The sequence below is a fragment of the Dendrobates tinctorius genome, unplaced genomic scaffold, assembly GCF_039654945.1.
Source record: "Dendrobates tinctorius isolate UK_male_01 unplaced genomic scaffold, ASM3965494v1 ptg000120l, whole genome shotgun sequence".
Classification (NCBI taxonomy): domain Eukaryota; kingdom Metazoa; phylum Chordata; class Amphibia; order Anura; family Dendrobatidae; genus Dendrobates; species Dendrobates tinctorius.
The window spans coordinates 25,060,241-25,083,965 of NW_027361788.1; the positions used below are offsets into that span (position 1 = coordinate 25,060,241).

A 23,725-nucleotide genomic window follows, 5' to 3' on the forward strand; every position below is an offset into this window, starting at 1 on the left:
AGGGGCTTTCACGTTCACGTACTCTCTATCTCGCGTCCTTTAATCTCAGTCCTCTGACCGGGAGTCCACTCTCTCCTGCTGCGCGTCGATGCAGCCTGCTCTCTCCCTGACGCGCGCTGCTCTGGTGTGCTTCCGGTCCACCGCCCCTTCTCTTCCCCCACTGCCCCTAACAGTCACATGGTGCAGTTGATCCAAGTCAGCAAGTCTCCCCCCCCCCCCCCCCCCGGCAACCCTGCTGCCCGGCTATGTGGTTCCGGACACGGAGCAGTGGAGGTAACCCCTTTCTGACTCTTCTTCCTCCTCACCCCCTTACATTCCCCCTCTCTTTTTGCTCGCCATTCCACGGGCGAGAGTTTCTGTAGTTCTCGTTGACAGTCTTCCAATCCTTGTATAATTTGCGGCCAGACGAACTGGTCTTGGTTATAGCAAGCGCTGGGGTACACCAGCCGTTGAACGTTCAGAGCGTCGCAAATCAGAAGGAACAGCGGTGTCAGCTGTTGCAGCGGAATGGGAGTTGGGGTTGTTCCTGCTGTGTTGGTAAATTCAGGCACCAGCCCTGTTTCCATATCCCCTGGGGGAAGTTGAGAGTCTTCCTCATCTTTAACATCTACCACTGGAATGGCCTGTGGGGATGCAGGTACTTCCTGTATTTGTACAGAATCTCGAGACAAACATGGCCGCAACATACTTCGATGCAGCGTGCAAGTGGGGGCTCCTTCTTCCATTTCTGGCTGAACCTCATAGACGGGACCTTTGGCACTAAATCGCTTCACCCTGTACGGGCCTTTCTCCCACCGGTACTCCAATTTGTTGTGTGGGCGTTTTTCTCTCACCAAGACTCGGTCTCCAGGCCAGGGCCGGCTCCAGGTTTTTGAGGGTCCCGGGCGAAAAAGTCTCAGTTGGCCCCCCCTTAACACATACCACGACTCATGCCGTGTGACATCCGTGGTGACGGCCAAAAACGGACTTCTCTCTGTGTGGATCACACGGACACGCATGTGATCCACACGGACACTCGCTCTGTGGCAAAACACGTTCATGTGATGGAGGCTACTGATTAGTAGTGTACGCATGAAAGAAGAGAGGGGAAATAAAGAACAGAGAAAGAGAAAGAATGGAAGGAAGAACAGAGAAAGATACAGAGAAAGAAAGAACATAGAAAGAATGAACAGAGAAAGAAAGAAAATAAAGAACAGAGAGAAAGGAAGAACAGAGAGAAAGAAAGAGGGTAAAGAAAGAACAGAGAAAGAAAGAGGGGAAAGAAAGAACAGAGAGAAAGAAAGAAAAAGAACAAAGAGAAAGAAAGAGTGGACAGAAAAAAAGAACAGAGAGAGAAAGAAAGAGGGGAATAAAGAACAGAGAGGGAGAGAAAAAAGGGGAAAGAAAGAACGGAGAGAGAAAAAGAGTTGACAGAAAAAAAGAACAGGGAGAGAGAGAAAAAGGAGGGGAAAGAAAGAAAGAACAGAGGTAGAGAGAGGGGAAAGAACAGAGAAAGAGGGGAAAGAAAGAACAGAGAGAAAGAAAGAGAGGAAAGGAAAGAGAACAGACAGAGAAAGAACAGAGACAGAAAGAGAACAGAGAGCGAAAGAACAGAGAGAGAGAGAAAAAAGATTAGAGAGAAAGAACAGCGAGAGAAAGAGAGAGAAAAATTCTATAAAGATACTATAGCAGCCCAGCTCCCATTGTAGTGCCTACCTGAGCCTCCTGGTGCAGGACATATCATGATCCGCTCACATGGCCGACATCCCCGATTCCAAGGCGATCTCGCTGTCCGCTGTCAGAGGAGGACACGGTGATGGATCTGAAGCATTGCCTGAAGTGCCTCCATGGTTCCGTCACAATCTCCTACTGAAATGACCTAATTTCTGGTCAGCTTCCAGCACGTCACTTCCGGTAGAACGTTACATGCAAGTTTTAAATTGCTCCTTGGGGCTCCGCTGTGTACTCCTGTGTCCCGCGGGGAAAGTAAGCTCCCGGCTGGGGCAGTCTCTCTCTCAAAATCGGGACTGTCTCGCTGGATCCGGGACAGTTGGGACTCGGGAGGTATAAATGCTTCCCACCATACACCTCGTACACGCACGGCTCCACTTTGTATGCCTCGTACACACACGGCTCTGCTCCGTACACCTTGTACATACACAGCTTCACTCCGTACACCCCCGGCTCTGCTCCGCTCCATAAACACACGGCTCAGCTCCGTACACACAGAGCTCCGTTCCGTACATCTCGTACACACACGGCTCTGCTCCATACACCTCGTACACACACGGCTTCGCTCCGTACACCTCGTACACACACGGCTCTGCTCCGTACACCTCGTACACACACGGCTCTGCTCCGTACAACTTGTAAACCCCTCCTGACCCCACCCAAGAACACACACGGCTCTGCTACATCCACCTTGTTAAACCCCTCCCTGACCCCACACAAGTACACACACGGCTCTGCTACATCCACCTTGTAAAACCCCTCCCTGACCCCACACAAGTACACACACGGCTCTGCTACATCCACCTTGTAAAACCCCTCCTGACCCCACACAAGTACACACACGGCTCTGCTACATCCACCTTGTAAAACCCCTCCTGACCCCACACAAGTACACACACGGCTCTGCTACATCCACCTTGTAAAACCCCTCCTGACCCCACACAAGTACACACACGGCTCTGCTACATCCACCTTGTAAAACCCCTCCTGACCCCACACAAGTACACACACGGCTCTGCTACATCCACCTTGTAAAACCCCTCCTGACCCCACACAAGTACACACACGGCTCTGCTACATCCACCTTGTAAAACCCATCCCTGACCCCACACAAGTACACACACGGCTCTGCTACATCCACCTTGTTAAACCCCTCCCTGACCCCACACAAGTACACACACGGCTCTGCTACATCCACCTTGTAAACCCCTCCTGACACCACACAAGTACACACATGGCTCTGCTACATCCACCTTGTAAAACCCCTCCCTGACCCCACACAAGTACACACACGGCTCTGCTACATCCACCTTGTAAAACCCCTCCCTGACCCCACACAAGTACACACACGGCTCTGCTACATCCACCTTGTAAAACCCCTCCCTGATCCCACACAAGTACACACACGGCTCTGCTACATCCACCTTGTAAAACCCCTCCTGACCCCACACAAGTACACACACGGCTCTGCTACATCCACCTTGTAAAACCCCTCCTGACCCCACACAAGTACACACACGGCTCTGCTACATCCACCTTGTAAAACCCATCCCTGACCCCACACAAGTACACACACGGCTCTGCTACATCCACCTTGTTAAACCCCTCCCTGACCCCACACAAGTACACACACGGCTCTGCTACATCCACCTTGTAAACCCCTCCTGACACCACACAAGTACACACACGGCTCTGCTACATCCACCTTGTAAAACCCCTCCCTGACCCCACACAAGTACACACACGGCTCTGCTACATCCACCTTGTAAAACCCCTCCCTGACCCCACACAAGTACACACACGGCTCTGCTACATCCACCTTGTAAAACCCCTCCCTGATCCCACACAAGTACACACACGGCTCTGCTACATCCACCTTGTAAACCCCTCCCTGACCCCACTGTCCCACACATAAACGTTACCTCATCCATCCAGACCAGCACCATAATGAAAAGCGACCAGCACAGCAGAGTCCTGCAGCCGCCCTGATCATGTGACCCCTGACTCCTCCCCTCCTGTGACCTCATCGCAGGTCCTGTGCTGGCACCGCACACAAGATTACAGCCGAAGGAAGCGATGATCATTGCTGGCTGTAAGGGGCTGCGTCACTGCGTGGGTCCCTCGCGGAGGGCGCAGGATGGGGTCAGTACATGGGGGCGTGGCGGCTGGCGGGTATCCCAGACAGCGTGAGTGGGCCCTCCCATCTCGCCAGGGCCCCGGCACTTGCCCGGGTGCGCCGGGTGCTGACGCCGGCCCTGCTCCAGGCCGTAGAGCTGTCCCTTTTTGAGGAGTGACTTGAGGATGCTTCAACTCCTGTAGCCTGTTCTACACTAGTCGATGGAGAGTCAATAGCCGACAACGGTTTTCTCAAACTCAGTAGTACACCCCCGTCCATGTGTAGTCCTCCTCTGGCTCTAACTCCAACTCAGTCTACTATTTTCCGGGCCGTCCGAAGAACAGAGAGTAGGGTGTGAAGCCGGTAGTGCTGTGTTTCCAATTGTTATACACCCATACCAATTCAGGGACAAATTCAGTCCATCGTGCCTTCTGGTCCTCTTGCAGGGTTCACAGCAGTTGGATCAGGGTGCAGTTAAATCTCTCGCAAGCACCGTTCCCCTGTGGGTGATAAGGTGTTGTCCGGTATCTACTGATCTTATACAACTGATGCAACTCCTCCATCACCCCCCCTGAAGAAAACGGGCCCCCTGATCGGAGTGGATACGTTAAGGACACCCGTACACCTGAATGAAGTGTTTGCAGATGGCATGAGTGGCAGACTCTGCAGTTTGATCCCGTGTGGGCGTCACAACAGCAAACTTCGTGAACTGGACCACCATCACTAAGCAGTGCTCATAGCCTTGATGTGCTAGCCAGATTGTCAGATAGTTTATTGCCAGCAGATCCAATGGTCCCGATGCCTTCACCGTCCGCTGTTCGGGTGGTTTGACCAGTTCACAACTCTGGCACTGCTGGCAGACTCTTTCCACGACACTCCTCAGATTGGCATGGTAAAATAGGCGCTGCAGCCATTGGAAGGTCTTTTCTGGACCTAAATGGGCTCCTTTTGCATGGGCTTCCATAGCTGCCTGGTCCACCAAGGACGAGGGAATCAACATCTGCCATACAAGGCTGAGTTCCGATTGTAGGAACATCTTCCGATACAGGATGCTATCTCGCAACCGAAGCCTTTCCCATTGTCGCAGCATTCCAGGTGATGCAGTCCTCCTCTCATGATGGCTGGGCACCTGTTTAGATGCGACCCACCGTCTCAACTGAGCTATCTTCTGGTCCTCCTGCTGCACTCGGACCAACTCATCGCAGGGTTGCTCCAGTAAACTCGCCCTAGTCTTCTCCTGTTTTGTCTCCTGCGTAGCTGCCACCATCCTGGCAGCTCCTCCAAATTCTGGAACCTCCGCATCCCCACTAGGGGCTGGCTTAAGGTAATCCACTCGGGAAAGGGCATCAGCATGGGTATTCTACGCTCCCCTCTTGTAGGAGATCTTTTACCAGAACTTTGCCAACCGAGCCACCCAGCGTTGTTCAAGGGCCCCAAGCTTCGCAGTCTCGAGATCAGCCAACGGATTGTTATCTGTATGCACGTGAACTTCTGAGCCGGCCAGATACTCTGCAAACTTTTCAGTCATTGCCCACACCAGTACAAACAGCTCCAGCTTGCATGAACTGTAGTTGTCTGGGTTGTTTTCCGAGTCATGGAGGGACCGAATGGAGTACGCTATGATGCGTTCTTTCCCGTCCAGTATTTGTGACAGCACTGCTCCAAGCCCCTGCACACTTCCATCGGTGTGCAAGATAAACGGCTGCGTGAAGTCAGCGTAGGCCAGCACGGGGGCCTCCGTCAAAACTTTGTTCAGGGCTAGGAATGCTTCTTCCTGATGCTCCCCCCACTGTATGTTCCTGTTTTTTGCACAGGAGGGCACTCCTTTCAGCAACTCAAAAAGAGGATTTGCGATGCGTGTAAAGTCTTTTACGAAGCGTCGGAAGTAACCTGTGAGTCCCAGAAATGCGTGCACATCTTTCAGTCTTTGGGGTCGGCCACTCCTGTACCGCAGCAATTTTCTCCTGAGAGGGCCTCACTCATTCGGCAGAGAGACAGCGTGTCCCAAATACTCTATCTGGGTATGGAAGAGATGACCCTTTTGAGGCTTCACTTTCAACCCATACTTCTGTAGCCGACTCAGGACCTGCTCCAGTCTCCGCAGATGTTCGTCAAAGGTGGGGGAAAGATAATGATATCGTCCAGGTAAATCAGGGTGCCTTCAAAGTTCAGGTCCCCTAGACATCTTTCCATGAGGCGTTGAAACGTTCCTGGGGCATTGGCTAGACTAAATGGCATGCGGTCAAACTCATATAATCCCATCGGAAGGATGAACGCTGTCTTGGCTCGGTCTTGTTCGGACATTGGTACTTGCCAGTAACCTCTTGCCAGATCTAGTGTAGAAAAGTACCTGGCATTCCCTAACGCCGACAGGGATGCCTCTATCCTCGGCAATGGATATGAATCTCGCACCATACAAGCATTGAAGCAGCGGTAGTCCACACAGAAGCATAAGGATCCATCCTTCTTCCGCACCAAGACTATGGGGGCAGCCCACAGACTCTGACTCTCACGTATTACTCCCTTCTTCAACATCTGTGACAGCATCCCCTTCACTTCCTGGTACACTTCCTTGTACATTTGTGGGGGTATCTGGTAATATCATTCTCGGATAGGTGCCGCATGCCCGGTAGGTATTTCGTGTGTTATTGTGGTGGTGCGCCCAAAGTCGTCTTCATTTTTGGCGAACACTTCCTGATATTTCCCTAGTAAGGACTCATCCCGGGAACCTGTTGAGGGGTCATTTCCGAGAGTTCTGCTCTCATGTGTTCCAGTTTCCTTCGCCCTTCCTTCAGCAATCTGGGGTTGCTTCATCCTTCAGTCACCAGCCATGGGTCTTCTGGCTTTGCAGTCAGCTCTACTGTTTCTGACGGGACAAGCTCATCGGGCATGCCTAGGATGTAGGCTGCTTCACTCCTGAAGAGCAAGGTCACGTCATCTTCCCCCAAAATTACACAGCGCAAGAAGACAGTTCCATCCTGCACAGTAGCCAGGGTCTGTGCAACTACTAATCCCAACGTCAGCTGGTATGTTTCCTGGACCTGAGCTGTCTGTATCAGTTGCTGGAAGACTCTCCTTTGAGGGGTTTGGTCACTCCATTGTTGAAGGAACTGTTCTGAGGACTGCTTGATGAGTAGGCTCCCAAGATCTTTAAGCACATTCATGCCCAAGGTTACGGTATGGTCTTTAGCTGCCTCTCCATCCACCAGCACTACTCCTCTCCTTCTTACATCCTTACCGCAGACCTCTATGTTCATCCATACCACCCCTGCGACCAGGATGGGCAAGTGGTTGGCTGCTGTGAGTTGAACCACCGGGCCCCATTCTGGCCGCAGCGCCTTCGTGAAGTGTCGGTGGAAATATCCTTCAGGCATGGTGGTAACCTGTGAGCCGGTGTCTACTAGGCAGTGCACTGCTCTTCCATTCATTTCGGCCCAGACCAAGGGGCACGTGGAAACGAGGCTAGTGGTACTTCTGATACTCCTCTAATTTTCACGCTCCGGACGGCGTCCCTCGGGCTCGGAGCCACCTAGTTTAACAGATGCCGCGGGGATGGTCAGCTCCGCCGGGGGGCTCCACCGAGCAATGTGACCGGGTTCTCTGCAGGTATAACATGTAGGTGGGCCTCCTCTCCGGGTGGCACCAGTCTCACGCCGGTGGGCAATCTCCCTGTCTTGCACCAATGAGCCGGACTCTACCGTCGGGGTTCTCTTTGACGCAGCCATTTCTTCACGGACCTGTTTAATCTCCTTCAGGTCATCCACCCATTGAGGGGTAGCGTCCGTAGTGGCAGTTAGCTCTCCACTCCGGACCTTCCCCAATGGCACTATCACTCCCTGCTCTTGCTCGCGCCTCACTCCCGACCTCAGAGAAAGTCATATCTGGCTTTACCCGCATGCGCTCTCACAGGGCCTGTTTCATCAAAACATCACGCAAGCCCGTCACCAGCTGGTCTCGTAGCACGACGTCAATTGACCCTATGCCTACACTATCCTTTCGCATGATGGCAGTATGGAGCTCCTGCAGGGCATTCATAAACTGCGTCATGGTCTCCCCCTCTCTTTGCTTCCTGTGAAACATTCACATGCGCAGTTCCCCTACGTCAGTGGGATCTCCATGCGTCTCCTCAAGTATGTGCAGAACTTTGTCCAGGGTATCTCTCACCCGGGGGGGGTCTAAGCATTACAGAGTCCCGTGCCTCCCCCTCCAGGGCCATCACTGCAATCTCTGCCTCCAGGGCCGGCGTCATCGGATGCATTCGCATCATCCCACGGATGCGCTCCGTCCAACTCCACAACATCACATTGCTCCCAGAGAACTTTGGCAAATTATTTAACATGGCTCCCAGGGAAATGCTAGACCTGGGGCCTCCCCCAACTGCTTGGTCTGCCCCGTCCGCAACGTTGTGTGACATCCTGTCGTCTACACCAAGTGTAATAATGTGCAGGTGCTGGTGATGTCACCACGGGTCAGAGACAGACCAAGAGTTAAAGGGTTTATTTACAGAGGATTGTGTCTCCACGCAGGGAGAAGCAGTGGGGGTAAAACTGACAGAGTAAAACGGTATAACGGAACACTAAAGCTAGGCAAAGCTGTCAAAACAATTAAGCAGAATGAAAGTGGATAATCGGATATTCTTGCAACTTATCAGTCCCATGAAGTCTTGATTGAAGGGTCATCTTCTCCAACGTTGGCACCGTCAACAGCGGCACTTGAAGTCTCTGTAGTCTCTATCTTCTCTTGGGACACGGGAACTCCGGGGTTAACGTGGGAAGCAATGGGACGCTGTGAAACTGGGTCTCCCCTGCTCTGAGTATCTGTATGTCAAGCTGACAGTCTCTCTGCAGGTACGCTGCTGCGCATGCTGTAAAGTCTATCTGCAGCACTCAGGGGCTCTGGCCAGTCACTGCGGGCACCGGGGCTGCGCGCACAGGTCACTGTCTCTGCACTGTCAGAGGGATAGCCTCCTCTGGTCACAGGAGTTTTCATGTTCACGTACTCACAGACAGCGCTCTCTATCTCGCGTCCTTTAATCTCAGTCCTCTAAGCGGGAGTCCACTCTCTCCTGGTGCACGTCGCTGCAGCCTGCTCTCCGTGACGTGCGCTGCTCTGGCTCTGACGTGCTCTGTTTTTGTGCCCTCAGCCCACCCAGCTTCCGGTCCAGCACCCCTTCTCTTCCCCCACTGCCCCTGACAGTCACATGGTGCAGTCGATCCAAGTCAGCAAGTCTTCCCCCTGGCAACCCTGCTGTCCGGCTATATGGTTCCGGACACGGAGCAGGGGTGGTAACCCTCTTCTGACTCTCCTTCCTCTTCACCCCTTTACATAACCTGTCATTGTAATCCTGTCTCTGCTGATAAGGAGCCTGCTGAAAACTCTTCCTGAAATTACAGGAATTATGAACCGAATAAAGCCCCAGTGGCCAGTGTGAAAATGTAAAATAACTGATTTTGAATTGTAATAAAGATAGGCATATCAGCAAAAAAATGCTAAAATATTTTTAAAACTTGATATTTTTTTTTATATAAACAATAGGTCATTTTCTGCTGGCACATTTCCAGTAAATTGCATACACATCTGTGCAATTCTTAATTTCACCTCTGGTTGCACTGTAAGGAAATTGAACAGTTGTTGACAATTCAGACAACCTCTTTAAAAGTTTTTTTTTTTTTCTGAATTTGAGAACACAAATTCAATATATCAAAGTTTATTAACTCCTTTGGCTCTTGTTTTTCCATCTCTCACAATAGTGTGATGTCTATAATGGCCACAATACATAGGTTACTGTGTCCAGTGCTGGGTAGAGCAGTAACATTCCATCGCCGCTCATAAAACAGTAATATTCTTTTGTTTTCCTAAAATACTGCAATCCTCACACTCCTTTCAATTACTGAGGAGCTAAACTTTGCTCTCCACTTATGTTGACTTATTTTACTCTTCTTCCTTTGAGTGGCCAAAATGATCTGCAAACACTTACATTTATGTAGAAAAAAATTCTTGGAATTCCTGAGATTCTAAGCCCCAATTTAATGTCATAAATGGTGGGAGGAATTGGCTAGAACAGACCCCTTCTGGAATATTAACTCCGATTAATGTTTTCACATTGAGGGTATTTGTTCATCCCATATTCAAACAAAATAAAAAAGTGATCATAAAATACCTAAAAATGGTACAACTCATCACTCAAAAAAAAAACCAACAAGGCCTCAAACAGATCAGTTGACAGAACAAAATTATGACCCCTTGTCTTTTGGTATCATCACCTTCCACAACTTGCCTTTTCTTACAATCAATGATGAACATCTGTCCCAGAAGTCGTACAGAGTTTGTAACAAGGCAAATATCTAGTAAATTTAATTTCTATAAATCATGAGATACCATCAGGGAGGTGTCTGATTGGTTCCAAATTTATTCTGTAGCAGGATAACAATCCTAAACATACTGCCAATGCCATTAAAAACAAGGAGTCCTGGAAGTGATGATCCGGCCCCCACTGAACCCTGATCTCACATCATCCAGTCTGTCTGGGATCACATGAAGATACAGAAGGATGTACACAAGTGACATCGACAATAGATCTGGGGTTGGTTCTCCAAGATGTTTGGAAAAACCTCCTGTCGAGTTCTTTCAAAAACTGTGAGCAAGTGAAGAATTGGTAACAACAAAGTGTGTTCCCAAAATATTTATTTAATATAGATTTCTCTTTGAATTTTGGTAATTGTTAAAGATAAAATATTAACACCTGCCTAAACTTTTTTCACAGTTTTAGATGGAGAGCACGGAAAGTATTCAAACCCAAGGAAAACTGAAATATCACATGGTCGTAAGTATTCAGACCTTTTGTTCAGACACTCATGTTTAAGTCACATACTGTCCATGTGATCCTCCTTGAGATGATTCTACTCCTTCATTGGAGTCCAGCTGTGTTAAATTAAACTGATAGGACTTGATTTGTAAAGGCACACACCTATCTATATAAGACCTCACAGTGCATGTCAGACCAAAGGAGAATCATGAGGTCAAAGGAACTGGCCAAGGAGCTCAGAGACAGAATTGTGGCAAGGCACACAACTGTCCAAGGTTACAAAAGAATTTCTGCAGTACTCAAGGTTCCTAAGAGCACAATGGCCTCCATAAGCCTTAAATGGAAGAAGTTCGGGACCACCAGTGGAGTGCACCTGTGCTGCCTAAACCTTTATCAATGGGGTTCTGCTGCGTCCTGCCAGTGCATCAGTCAGGGTTTGGTGAGTTACCTTTCAAATGATGATTTTTTATTGATTTTTTTTCTGATTAGTGTTTGTTTATATTTAGTGTTAGGGACTCACAATATCTGGGGACCCTTGACGTTGGGTTGTGAGCTTATCTGCTTTGGCCAAAATAGTAACCAATACCCCATATCTATTATCTTTTTTTTTTTTTTTTTTTTGCACTTTTCAGCAGGACGCAGCCAGAACCCTTTATATTTGGCTTGGTTCCTTGTGTGATGCATGTATCTATAGTGCAAAGCAGCCCGCCTGCTAATTACTAGGGGCGTGATCAATAGGCTGCTCAGACACTTTTGCATCACATTTATCAGTGTGACTTATGCCTTATGCAAGCCTCATCTGTGTGCATTTCCACTGGGCAGCCGGACCACAAATGGTTACTGGCTGTCCTCATCAGTGGAGTGCACCTGTGCTGCCTAAACCTTTATCAATGGGGTTCTGCTGCGTCCTGCCAGTGCATCAGTCAGGGTTTGGTGAGTTACCTTTCAAATGATGATTTTTTATTGATTTTTTTTCTGATTAGTGTTTTTTTTTTCTGATTAGTGCAAGGCACACAACTGTCCAAGGTTACAAAAGAATTTCTGCAGTACTCAAGGTTCCTAAGAGCACAATGGCCTCCATAAGCCTTAAATGGAAGAAGTTCGGGACCACCAGAAGTCTTCCTAGACCTGGCCGTCCAGCCAAACTGAGCAGTTGTGGGAGAAGAGCCTTGGTGAGAGGTAAAGAAGAACCCCAAGATCACTGTGGCTGAGCTCCACAGATGCAGTAGGGAGATGGGAGAAAGTTCCACAAAGTCAACTATCACTACAGCCCTCCACCAGTCAGGCCTTTATGGCAGAGTGGCATGACGGAAGCCTCTCCTCAGTGCAAGACATATGAAAACCTGCTTAGAGTTTGCTAAAAAACAAATGAAGGACTCCCAGACTATGAGAAATAAGATTCTCTGGTCTGATGAGATGAAGATTGAACTTTTTGGTGATAATTCTAAGCGGTATGTGTGGAGAAAACCAGGCACTGCTCATCACCTGCCCAATACAATCCTAACAGTGAAACATGGTGGTGGCAGCATCATGCTATGGGGGTATTTTCCAGCTGCAGGGACAGGACGACTGGTTGCAATTGAAGGAAACATGAATGTGGCCAAGTACAGAGAGTTCCTGGACGAAAGCCTCTTCCAGAGTGCTTAGGACCTCAGACTTGGCTGAAAGTTCACCTTCCAAGAAGACAATGACCTAAGCACACAGCTAAAATAACAAAGAACTGGCTTCAGAACAACTATGTGACCATTCTTGACTGGCCCAGTCAGAGCCCTGACCTAAATACAGTTGAGCATCTCTGGAGAGACCTGAAAATGGCTGTCCACCAACATTCACCATCCAACCTGATGGAGCTGGAGAGGATCTGCAAGGAAGAATGACAGAGGATCCCCAAATCCAGGTGTGAAAAACTTGATGCATCATTCCCAAGAAGACGCATGGTTGTACTAGCTCAAAAGGGTGCTTCCACTCGTTACTGAGCAAAGGGTCTGAATACTTATGACCATGTGATAATTCAGTTTTTATCTTTTTTTGAATTTATCAAATGGCTGCAATGAAATAAAGAGTGAAAAATTTAAAGGTGTCTCTATACTTTCCGTACCCACTGTATATATATGTATAGGGTGCCACGGTGGCTCAGTGGACAACATCTGCAAGGAAACAACAAAAATGATGATTCCAAGGCCAAATACTCAAATATCAAAATATAGCTTTATTATGAAAAGCTTAAAATCCATAACACCAATAATGGGGGGAAGGGATAGACGGAAATACTCACTAAGCGCATGATCGCACACAAGGATGCACAGGTCCAGGCAATGTAAAACACATATTCAGATAACTGCCCACAATGTATTATTTACATGTAAAAGTGGAATCCAACGGCAAGTTATTAAATCATGATCCTATTGCATACATAGCCACTGACACATTTACAGCAAAGGGTTAAGACCCAAAATTTCATTAGAATTCTATCAGTGGAGCATATGTATATATAACAGCAAGCACCACCTGACCACTAACCACCCATGTTAACAATATGTGTTCACAATATCAGGAAACAATGTCCTAGTGTAAAATAATATTTACCAGTGGGGTTCAGCGGTGAGAGGCGCTTCCAATGCCCGAAGCTGCGCATTCGCCCCAACGCGCGTTTTGGACCTTCCTTTCTCAAAGGGCCTGTTTTTACCAAAGTATATTACTTATAGATGTGATTCAGAGACTATTGAGTTCCTGGATGTGACACTCAAAAAAGATCATAGGGGTGAAATACAGACGGATGATATCTTCTGGAAGCCAGCTTCCACCAATATGTTATTACATGCTACCTCCTCCCATCCGGGTCACGTGATCCAATCTGTCCCCACTGGGCAATTTTTGCAGTTACGCAGATTATGCGCAACTAACGAGGATTTTTTTAAACAAGCAGATGACCTTAAGGGAAGGTTGATAGAATGCGGTTTTGGTATCTGCATGATTAAGAAGGCCTTTAATAGGGCTAAATACTCGTCTAGAAATACACTTCTATATGGGACTAGGCCAAATAATGATCAAGGTATTGTCAGATTCGTTACGAATTTCCATTCACATTTCCCCTATATGAGAAAAATTCTTGATAGGTCATTGCATATACTTAAGGCAGATCCAGTGGTCTCCAGATTCCTGCCTGAGAGGGCCGCCATTGCAGCTAGAAGGTCGAGAAATTTACGGGACCTATTGGTCCAAAGTCATTACAATGGGGAGCCAGCCACTACTTTTCTCGACCAGGTGGCGGTGCGTTATGGGTGCTCCTTGTGTGGCCGCTGTGTTGCTTGTTATAACATCGATCGCACTGATACCTTTGTCAATCATGATGGTTCTCGCAAGTATAAAATCAAGAAACGAATTACCTGTGTAAGCAGGAATGTTATATATTAAAGTATATATTATGCTGTCTGCCAGTGTAATAAGATATACGTGGGCATGACAACTAGACAGCTAAAACTACGAGTTAGAGAACATGTACTTGGTATCAGTGCAGCAGCGGCCATTGAGGATTCGTCATTACTGAAAACCATTCCCCGTCACTTTAAAAGATATCATGGCTGTGATGCCTTCTCAGGGTCAGGGGTATTGACATGCTAGATGTGGTTATCTGTGGCAGTGAGGTCTCTAGGAGGCTGGCCCAACTTGAGTCCAGGTGGATATGGACACTTGGCACGGTCCATTCATCTTGACTCAATGAGAACATCAGTTATGCCCCATTCTTAGGGTATGTGCACACGTTGCGGATTCTGCTGTGGATCCACAGTGGATTTGCCTCTGTGGATCCGCAGCAGATCCGCAGGCATTGTACAGTACAATGCAAATCAATGGAATTTCAAAACTGCAGTGCACATGCTGTGGATTTTTCCGCGCGGATTTGCTGCGGTTTTAAATCTGCAGCATGTCAATTCTTTCTGCGGATTCAGCAGCGGTTTGACACCTGTTCCATTGTCCAGGTGTCAAACTGCAGGGGCAAACCGCAGGCAAATCCACAGGTAAACCGCAGGTTACCTTACCTGCGGATTTACCTGCAAATCCACGCGGAAAAATCCGCAGCTGAATCCGCACTGTGGGCACTCATCCTTATAGTCACTCTTCTGCATTATAGATGGTATCTCACTGTTCGTGTATTTTCATTTTTTAATATAGTTTTTATTTATTTTTTAGTAGTTCTCCTACTCCATTTCCCTATGTGACGATTGATGGTGGAAAGTGGACTTATTTCCAGTTGTCAGCCAGGATTTTCCTATATGAAGAAGCAGTGAAGCTATTTTTTGGCTTATTTTGGCCTATTATTGTTTTGTTGACATGAGATTCTGGTTATAAACTTGATATGATATGATAATGTAATATATTTTTGTAACACTTCTTCACATATCAGATTTTTTCCTCCAGTTATATTTCAATTCTTTCCTATGTGATCATCAAGTATTTTGAATTATTGTTTGTATGATTGTTTTAATGGTGGTTGTCCATTCATGTATATGGTAGCGCTCCCGTTTTGTATGCGCATGTTTCCTCTTCGCTGCTACCCCCGCCTGCTTTCGGCGTCTCATCACGGTGGTTGGACCCACCCCGGCTTCATCTACTGCGTGATGCAGATGCCGGCTGGCGTCGTGGTTGACTTGGCAATATAGCACATCACTTCTGGTCCGGGATCGCTACTTCCGGTCGTCCGGGAGGTATAAAAGACCAATATACTTTGGTATAAACAGGCCTCTTGAGAGAGGAAGGTCCGAGACGCGCGTCTGGGCGGACGCGCAGCTCTGGGCATTGGAATATGTGTTACATTGCCTGGACCTGTGCGTCCTTGTGTGCGATCATGCGTTTAGTGAGTGTTTCCGTCTATCCCTTTCCCCCATTATTGGTGTTATGGATTTTAAACTTTTCATAATAAAGCTATATTTTGATATTTGAGTATTTGGCCTTGGGATCATTTTTGTTTGTTTCTATGTAGTAATTGATGATGGGCTTAATTAATTCAATAAACACATGATTTGGTAAATTGTGACTAGTATGGTATACCATGTGTTTATGTCATGCTTGTGTAGGGAAGTGGACTGACCTATGGACCTGTCTGCAGCAGGAAGGTGAATGCAAGATGTGCCGTAAAAGTACTTGACGTGACCTGGTGCATATGTATGTGGGGAGACACCTAGAGACAGTGAAAGATGGTAAAGTACTGAGCTTTGACCACTAGGGGGAGACCGTCCTTGGACAGTTGGGCAGCAGCCCCTGGCCTGGGGCAAGCGGCAACGATGTGTGGTGGAGAATGACAGGCCACCTGCACAGCTAACGGCTGCGACGGGGGTCCGCGGTCAGTAGAGGCACGGCCCCTGCTGCGGACTGGAGCGGGACAGTGGTGGCCGCCGGCGGTGCTGTACTTGCCGCAGCCACTGGTGAGAACAGGGCGGCTGCAGGTGGCGGGGAACAGGCTGCAGCCACAGGCTGGGGCGTGATGGCAACGGCCGCGGGTAGGCCGCAGCCGCAGGCTGAGGGGAGGTGGCAGCGGCCGCAGGTTGAACTGGGGCCGCAGCGGCCGCGGGCTGGAGCAGGACAGCAAGTCCTGGACAATTGCCTCGGCACCGTCCCTCTGGAGTCCTCGGTGAGCGTCCCCCCTGGCACTGGTGAGTCGCTCTCGCTTTCAGCCGCCTCCACGGTCTCCTGCTGTCTCTGTGTCGGTCTGCTGAATCATCATCCCGGGAATTCCCCGCCCCTTTTGTACTAGTCCCTCCCCCAGCCCATTTGTCTGTCACAATGGTCCGTCCCTGAATTCTGCCCCCCGGGGACAGTTTCCCTCGGAACCCAGATGACGGCTCCTTTGGTTCCGGCCCGGACACTCGACGAGGGCCGTTCCTCCCACAACTGTAAAGGACAGAGAAGAAAGTGAAAGGTACCCGGGCCTGTGCGTAGAAGCTGTCATGCTGCTGTTGTGTTGCTGTGGTCGTCGGGAGGATGGCCAATAAAGAGGCCCTGTTGAACACACATTGGTTTCTGTCTCCAGTCTGTTCGCACCGAAAAAAGGACCACCCCCCAGCCGGCACACGTACCTACTCTTGGTGCTATTTAACATCTGCAAGGAGTTTGTATGTTCTCCCCGTGTTTGCATGGGTTTCCTCTGGGTTCTCTGGTTTCCTCCCACAGTCCAAAGACATACTGATAGGGAATTTAGATTGTGAGCCCCATCGGGGACAGTGCTAATAATGTCTGTAAAGCTCTATGGATTAATTGCGCTATATAAATGAGTAAAATAAACATAAAATAAAGAAAAAATAAAGGATTCACTTGCTTTCAGGAAGCATGTAGGGTAATGTTCGCAAAGGCACAAAGTTTCTTGTCCAAACCTGAAGGTTTATTAACTCCATAAAATGTCCAGCAGCATGTAAAAACAAAGAGTCCATACAACATTATGTGATAACAGAGCGGCACAGCTGCTCAATATACAAAGATAAATACTCAACCTCTTGCAGAGTCTAAACATACACAGGTTCTCCACTTTGGTATTTGCATCTGTGGAAGCAGAGGTGTTTGCATCTCTACTCCCAGACAAGAGATGAATAACTCAGCTGCCCTTTTAAACCAGCAGCGCCTCCTGGATTGTAGGGTCGGAATGACTAGTTTCGTCCATCTCAATCATTCCTAAAAAACCCGGGCCCATATATTGGTCTTATTAACCACCTCAGCATCTCCTGCCTAGGCTTGACCAAGTAAATAAAAAATATATTGGTCTTATTAACCCTTTCAGTACCCCCTTATCCAGGATTCTGTCAGCTACTTGTCTACTATATATACAGTGTATATACAGTATATAGTTACAAAGTGGTCAAACTGCCCTAACTAAGGTCACTAATGACTTAGTAACCGCCAAGAGCAAGCGACACTACTCTGTCCTCCTTCTCCTGGACCTGTCCTCTGCCTTCGACACCGTAGACCATTCCCTCCTGCTACAGACTCTCTCATCTCTTGGCATCACAGACTTGGCCCTATCCTGGATCTCATCATACCTAACAGACCGAACATTAAGGACGGGGTCACACTAACCTGCGCAAAATACGGTCCTTAGATTACAGGTGTAATACGGATGAATGACCCCTAAATAGTGCTCCGTAGGTCATCCGTAAGCAAGGTGCGGTCGCGTATTTTGCGCATGTCTGCATCCGTATGTAATCCGTATGGCATCCGTATGCAATCCGTATGGTGAGGTTTTCTCGCAGCCTTGCAAAATGGACATTTAAAGGTTTTGAGGCCTGCTAACAATTTAAATCATTAGCCTGCACCCTATTTATACACTCAGAAACAGGTGGCTGCCTCCATTCTGTCCATTTGTGAGCTTGCTTTCACGAGGTGTGTTGGTGTTCTTTGTGCAAAATGGCAGAGGGTCTGAGATTCAATACAACTGAGCAGGTTCTCTTTAACTGGCTTTTGTCACGGTGCTTTGGGCAACCATACCCAGTGATAGTGGATCCGCGGAGGAGGAGACGCATGTGGGTCCATCCACTTTTGAGGCAACGACTCACAAGAGGTCATTTTCACCGCCTCTATTCTTCTCTGCGGGAGCATCCTGAGAAATTTTACCAGTACTGTCGCATGAGCATTTCCACATTTGATCGACTCTTGGAGACAGTGCGCCCTGGGATAACCTTTCAAGACACAAGGATGCGCAAAGCTATACCTGCAGAGGAGCGACTTCTACTCACAATACGGTATGTACTACACAACCACATTCTCTATGTTCATAATGTGTGTGCTAAAGTATGTTTTTTTGCCTTCTTGGACTAAGTTTAATGCCCTCATCTTACTCCAAATATGTTTCAACTTACACACCAGAATGTTAGCTCTAATATGTCCTGCATATCACTTAGTCATTGTGCAACCAAATATGTGTGTGTTATTCTATCTCTATTCCTACCAAGTTTGGTCGGCATGTAACTGATGTTTTTGGACTTTATGCATTTTAAACTTATCAATTTCTGTTGTTCTACAGCTTCCTGTCCACTGGCCTGTCTTATGCCGCCCTGCACCATGAGTTTCTCATTGGAAGATCAACCATTTCAGGCATAGTGAGGTCTACATGTACAGAAATCTGGACAAGACTCCATCAAGTGGTCATGCCCGAGCCCAGGATGGAAGACTGGTTGAGGATATCAAGGGACTTTGAGGAGGACTGCCAGTTTCCAAATTGTATTGGGGCCCTGTATGGCAAACATATCCAGGTGCGTAAGCCGCCGAACTCTGGCTCCCAATTCTTCAATTATAAACAATACTTTTCTGTTGTATTGTTGGCTCTGGTAGACCCTCAATACAAATTTATAATTGTTGACATTGGGGCCTATGGAAGGACGGGAGACTCTAGAGTCTTCAATACTTCCATAATGCCTTGGCGGCTACGCACCAACCAGTTGGATCTACCACCACCACGCCAGCTACCAGGCTCCCCTGAAGAATCAGTCCCTTATGTCCTTGTGGCAGATGAGGCGTTTCAGTTATCGCGCAATGTCATGAGGCCATATCCCCGGCGCAACCTTGACCACAGGCACAGAATTTTTAACTTGCGCCTATCACGTGCTAGGCGACTGGTGGATTGTTCCTTTGGGATTCTTTCTGCCAAATGGCGGGTACTCCAGGCTGCCATTCAGTTGAGAGAACAAAATGTGAATGAAGTTGTGAAAGCCTGTGTGGTTCTGCATAACTTCACCAGGATACATGATTGTTCCTCCTCTGATGGTGTTGTGCGTAGGCCGGACAATGTGCGCAGGGTGAGACCACCTATGAACCCTCAACGTAGACCACTCTCTGGCCTCAAAGTGCGTGATATTTTCACTAATTACTTTATCTCACCTGAGGGGGCAACTTCTTGGCAAGAGCATGCTGTGTCTATGTTATAATTTGTTTCTTTAACCCCTTCCTGACATCCGACGTACTATCCCGTCCATGGATAGTACATCTACCGCGATCAGCGGCGCCCACGTGGTGAGCGCCGCTGATCGCGGCCGGGTGTCAGCTGATTATCACAGCTGACACCCGGCACAATGTGTCAGGGGCGGTCACGGACCGCCCCTGACACGTTAACCCCTTGCACACCGCGAACAAACATGATCGCGGTGTACCAGGGGTTAAAGGGAAGCATCGGCAGGGAGGGGGCTCCCTCCGTGCTTCCCTGAGCCCCCCACGGCAGCGCAATGTGCAGCGCTGCTGCGGTGGGACTCCTTTCCTGCAGGCCTCCGAATCCAAGATGGCGACGGGGGCCTTCGGGGGCCTGCAGGAAGCTGGCTTCCTCAGTGCCTGCAAAGCGCAGGCATGAGGAAGCCTTCTGCACTGCCTGTGACAGATCGCTGATCTGTCACAGTGATCTGTGATGTGACAGATCAGCGATCTGTCACAGGACAGTGATGTCCCACCTGGGACTATTTAATAAAGTTAAAAAAAAAATTAAAAAAGTGTTAAAATAATTTAAAAAAAATCGCCAAATAAATTAGAAAAAAAAAAATATTCCCCCAAATAAATCCATTTTTTGGAACTAAAAAAAAACACAATAAAAGTACACATATTAGGTATCGCCGCGTCCGTAACGACCCGCCCTATAAAACTGTCCCATTAGTTAACCCCTTTAGCGAACCCCTTAAAAAATAAAAATAAAAAACGAAGCAAAAAATAATAATTTATTATCATACCGCCAAACAAAAAGTGTAATAACGCGCGATCAAAAAGACGCATATAAATATCCATGGTACCGCTGAAAACATCATCTTGTCCCGCAAAAAACGAACTGCCACACAGCATCATCAGCGAAAAAATAAAAAAGTTATAGCTCGCAGAATAAAGCAATGCAAAAATAATTATTTTTTATATAAAATAGTTTTCATTGCATAAAACCGACAAAACATAAAAAAAACGACCTAAATGAGGTATCGCTGTAACCGTACTGACCCGAAGAATAAAACTGCTTTATCAATTTTACCGCACGCGGAACGGTGTAAACGCACCCCCCCAAAAGAAATTCATGAAACGCTGGTTTTTGTTCATTCTGCGTTGCAAAAATTGGAATAAAAAGCAATCAAAAAATGTCACGTGCCTGAAAATGGTACCAATAAAAACATCAACTCGTCCCGCAAAGAATAAGACCTCACATTACTCGGTGGGTCAAAATACGGAAAAATTATAGCTCTCAATATGTGGTGATGTAAAAACTATTTTTACAATAAAAAGCGTCTTTTAGCGTGCGACAGCTGCCAAATATAAAAACCGCCATAAATAGTAAATCAAACCCCCCGTTATCACCCCCTTAGTTAGGGAAAAATAATAAAATAAAAAAAATGTATTTATTTCCATTTTTCCATTAGGGTTAGGGCTAGGGTTAGGGCTAGGGTTAGGGTTACGGCTGAGATTAAGGTTAGGGGTGTGTTGGGGTTCGGGTTGGAGTTAGAATTGGGGGTTTCCACTGTTTGGGCACATCAGGGGCTCTCCAAATGCAACATGGCGTCTGATCTCAATTCCAGCCAATTCTGAGTTGAAAAAGTCAAATAGTGTTCCTTCCCTTCCAAGCTCTGCCATGCGCCCAAACAGTGTTTTACCCCCACACGTAGGGTATCAGCCTACTCAGGACAAATTGCAAAACAATTTTTGGGGTCCAATTTCTCCTGTTACCCTTAGGAAAATAAAAAATTGGGGGCAAAAATATCATTTTTGTGGAAAAAAATGATTTTTTTATTTTCACGTCCGAGTGTTATAAACTTCTGTGAAGCACTTGGGGGTTCAAAGTGCTCACCACACATCTAGATAAGTTCTGTGGGGGGGTCTAGTGTCCAAAATGGGGTCACTTGTGGGGAGTTTCAATAGTTTAGGTACATCAGGGGCTCTCCAAACGCACATGACACCCGCAGACCATTCCATCAAAGTCTGCATTCCAAAACGTCACTGCTTCCCTTCCGAGCCCCGACGTGTGTCCATACAGTAGTTTTCTCCCACATATGGGGCGTCAGCGTACTCAGGACAAATTGGACAACAACTTTTGGGGTTCAATTTCTCCTGTTACCCATGGGAAAAAAAAAAATTGGGGACTAATTGATCATGTTTGTGGAAAAAATACGATTTTTTTATTTTCTTGCCCGGGCATTATAAACTTCTGTGAAGCCCTTGGGGGTTCAAAGTTCTCACCACACATCTAGATAAGTTCCTTAGGGGGTCTAGTTTCCAAAATGGTGTCATTTGTGGGGGGTTTCCACTGTTTTGGTACATCAGGGGTTTTCCAATCGCGACATGGTGTCCGATCTCAATTCCAGCCAAAAACGTCAAATGGCGCTGCTTCCCTTCCGAGCTCTGCCATGCGCCCAAATAGTGGTTTACCCCCACATGTGGGGTATCAGCGTACTCAGGACAAATTGCACAATAACTTTTAGGGTCCTGTTACCCTTGGAAAAATAAAAATTGGGGTGAAAAGATCATTTTTGTGGAAAAAATGATTTTTTTTAATTGTACCGCTGTACGTTATAAACTTCTGTAAAGCCCTTGTGGGTTCAAAGTTCTCACCACATATCTAGATAAGTTCCTTGGGGGGTCTAGTTTCCAAAATGGGGTCACTTGTAGGGGGTTTCCACTTAAACAGTGGAACATCAGGGACTCTCCAAACGTGACATGGCGTCCGATCTGAATTCCAGCCAATTTTGCATTGAAAAAGTCAAACGGCGCTCCTTCCATTCTGAGCTCTGCCATGCGCCGAAACAGTCGTTCCCCCCCACATATCAGGTATCAGCGTACTCAGGACAAATTGCACAATAACTTTTGCAGTCCAATTTCTCCTGTTACCCTTGGTAAAATAAAAAAAATTGAATCTGAAGTATTTTTTTTGTGAAAAAAAGTTAGATGTTCATTTTTTTTTAAATATTCAAAAAAATTCCTGTGACGCACCTAAAGGGTTAATAAACTTCTTGAATGTGGTTTTGAGCACCTTAAGGGGTGCAGTTTTTAGAATGGTGTCACTTTTGGGTATTTTCTATCATATAGACCCCTCAAAGTGACTTCAAATGTGATGTGGTCCTAAAAATAAAATGGTGTTGTAAAAATGAGAAATCACTGGTCAACTTTTAACCCTTATAACTTCCTAACAAAAAAAAATTGGGGTTCCAAAATTGTGCTGATGTAAAGTAAACATGTGGGAAATGTTAGTTATCAAGTTTTTTGTGTGCTGTATCTATGTGATTTAAGGGCATAGAAATTCAAAGTTGGAAAATTGCGAAATTTTCAAAATTTTCGCCAAATTTCCGTTTTTCTCACAAATAAATGCAAGTTATTTGAATGAAAATTTTACCACTAACATGAAGTACAATATGTCACGAGAAAATAATGTCAGAATCACCGGGATCCATGGAAGCGTTCCAGAGTTATGACCTCATAAAGGTACAGTGGTCAGAATTGTAAAAATTGGCCCGGTCATGAACGTGCAAACCACCCTTGGGGGTGAAGGGGTTAAGTGTGTCTAAATATATATTACTCAACCCTTTATGATTCTATGACTGTTTCATTGCATTGGTTAGTGTATGTTAGTATGTTGACAGGGTTTTTGAAAAATCACAAAGAGACGTTAACTATAGTAGACAAATTTTTAGTTTTGCCTTTTTTTTTTTTGTTTCTTAAAGGCAAACATAATATTGCCATATGAACATTTTGGCAATGGGCAAAATGGCCCTTTTTGCCTTCTTAAACTTTTTTGAAAAGTAACATTATATAACATAACCCAAAAAAACATTAGGCAATAACAACATTGCTGCATGAGAATATTTAACTAGAAAGGAAAAAAATAGGTGAGCTCCATCAACAAAATTAATGCTAAAAGATAACACTCACATTTCTTCAGAATGTTTTCCAATCATAGAAATATTCCACCATGACAGGCAAGGCTACCTCACGGCTTTCAGACAGATATTACCTGTCTGTAGAACAGAGAATATTTAACCATGCTATACTGGAAAGGATGAAAAAAGAAAACTCACTTGTTAAGACATAGAGAGAGCGTGATATTCTGAAGGCTGGTCGCCTTGATTTGTTACTATAGATTGCTAGCAAAAAAGGTGACTACT

The 23,725-nt window shown here is 46.9% G+C and overlaps 1 protein-coding gene across 1 annotated transcript in view; it reads left to right on the plus strand.

Annotated features, from left to right (window-relative positions):
- Positions 1-23,725, plus strand: part of FOXP3 (forkhead box P3) — a 168,381-nt gene that overhangs the window by 41,607 nt on the left and 103,049 nt on the right. The window contains exon 2 of the mRNA XM_073590967.1: positions 10,590-10,649. The gene's annotated coding sequence lies outside the window, so the exon portion shown is untranslated. The remainder of the gene's footprint in view (positions 1-10,589; positions 10,650-23,725) is intronic.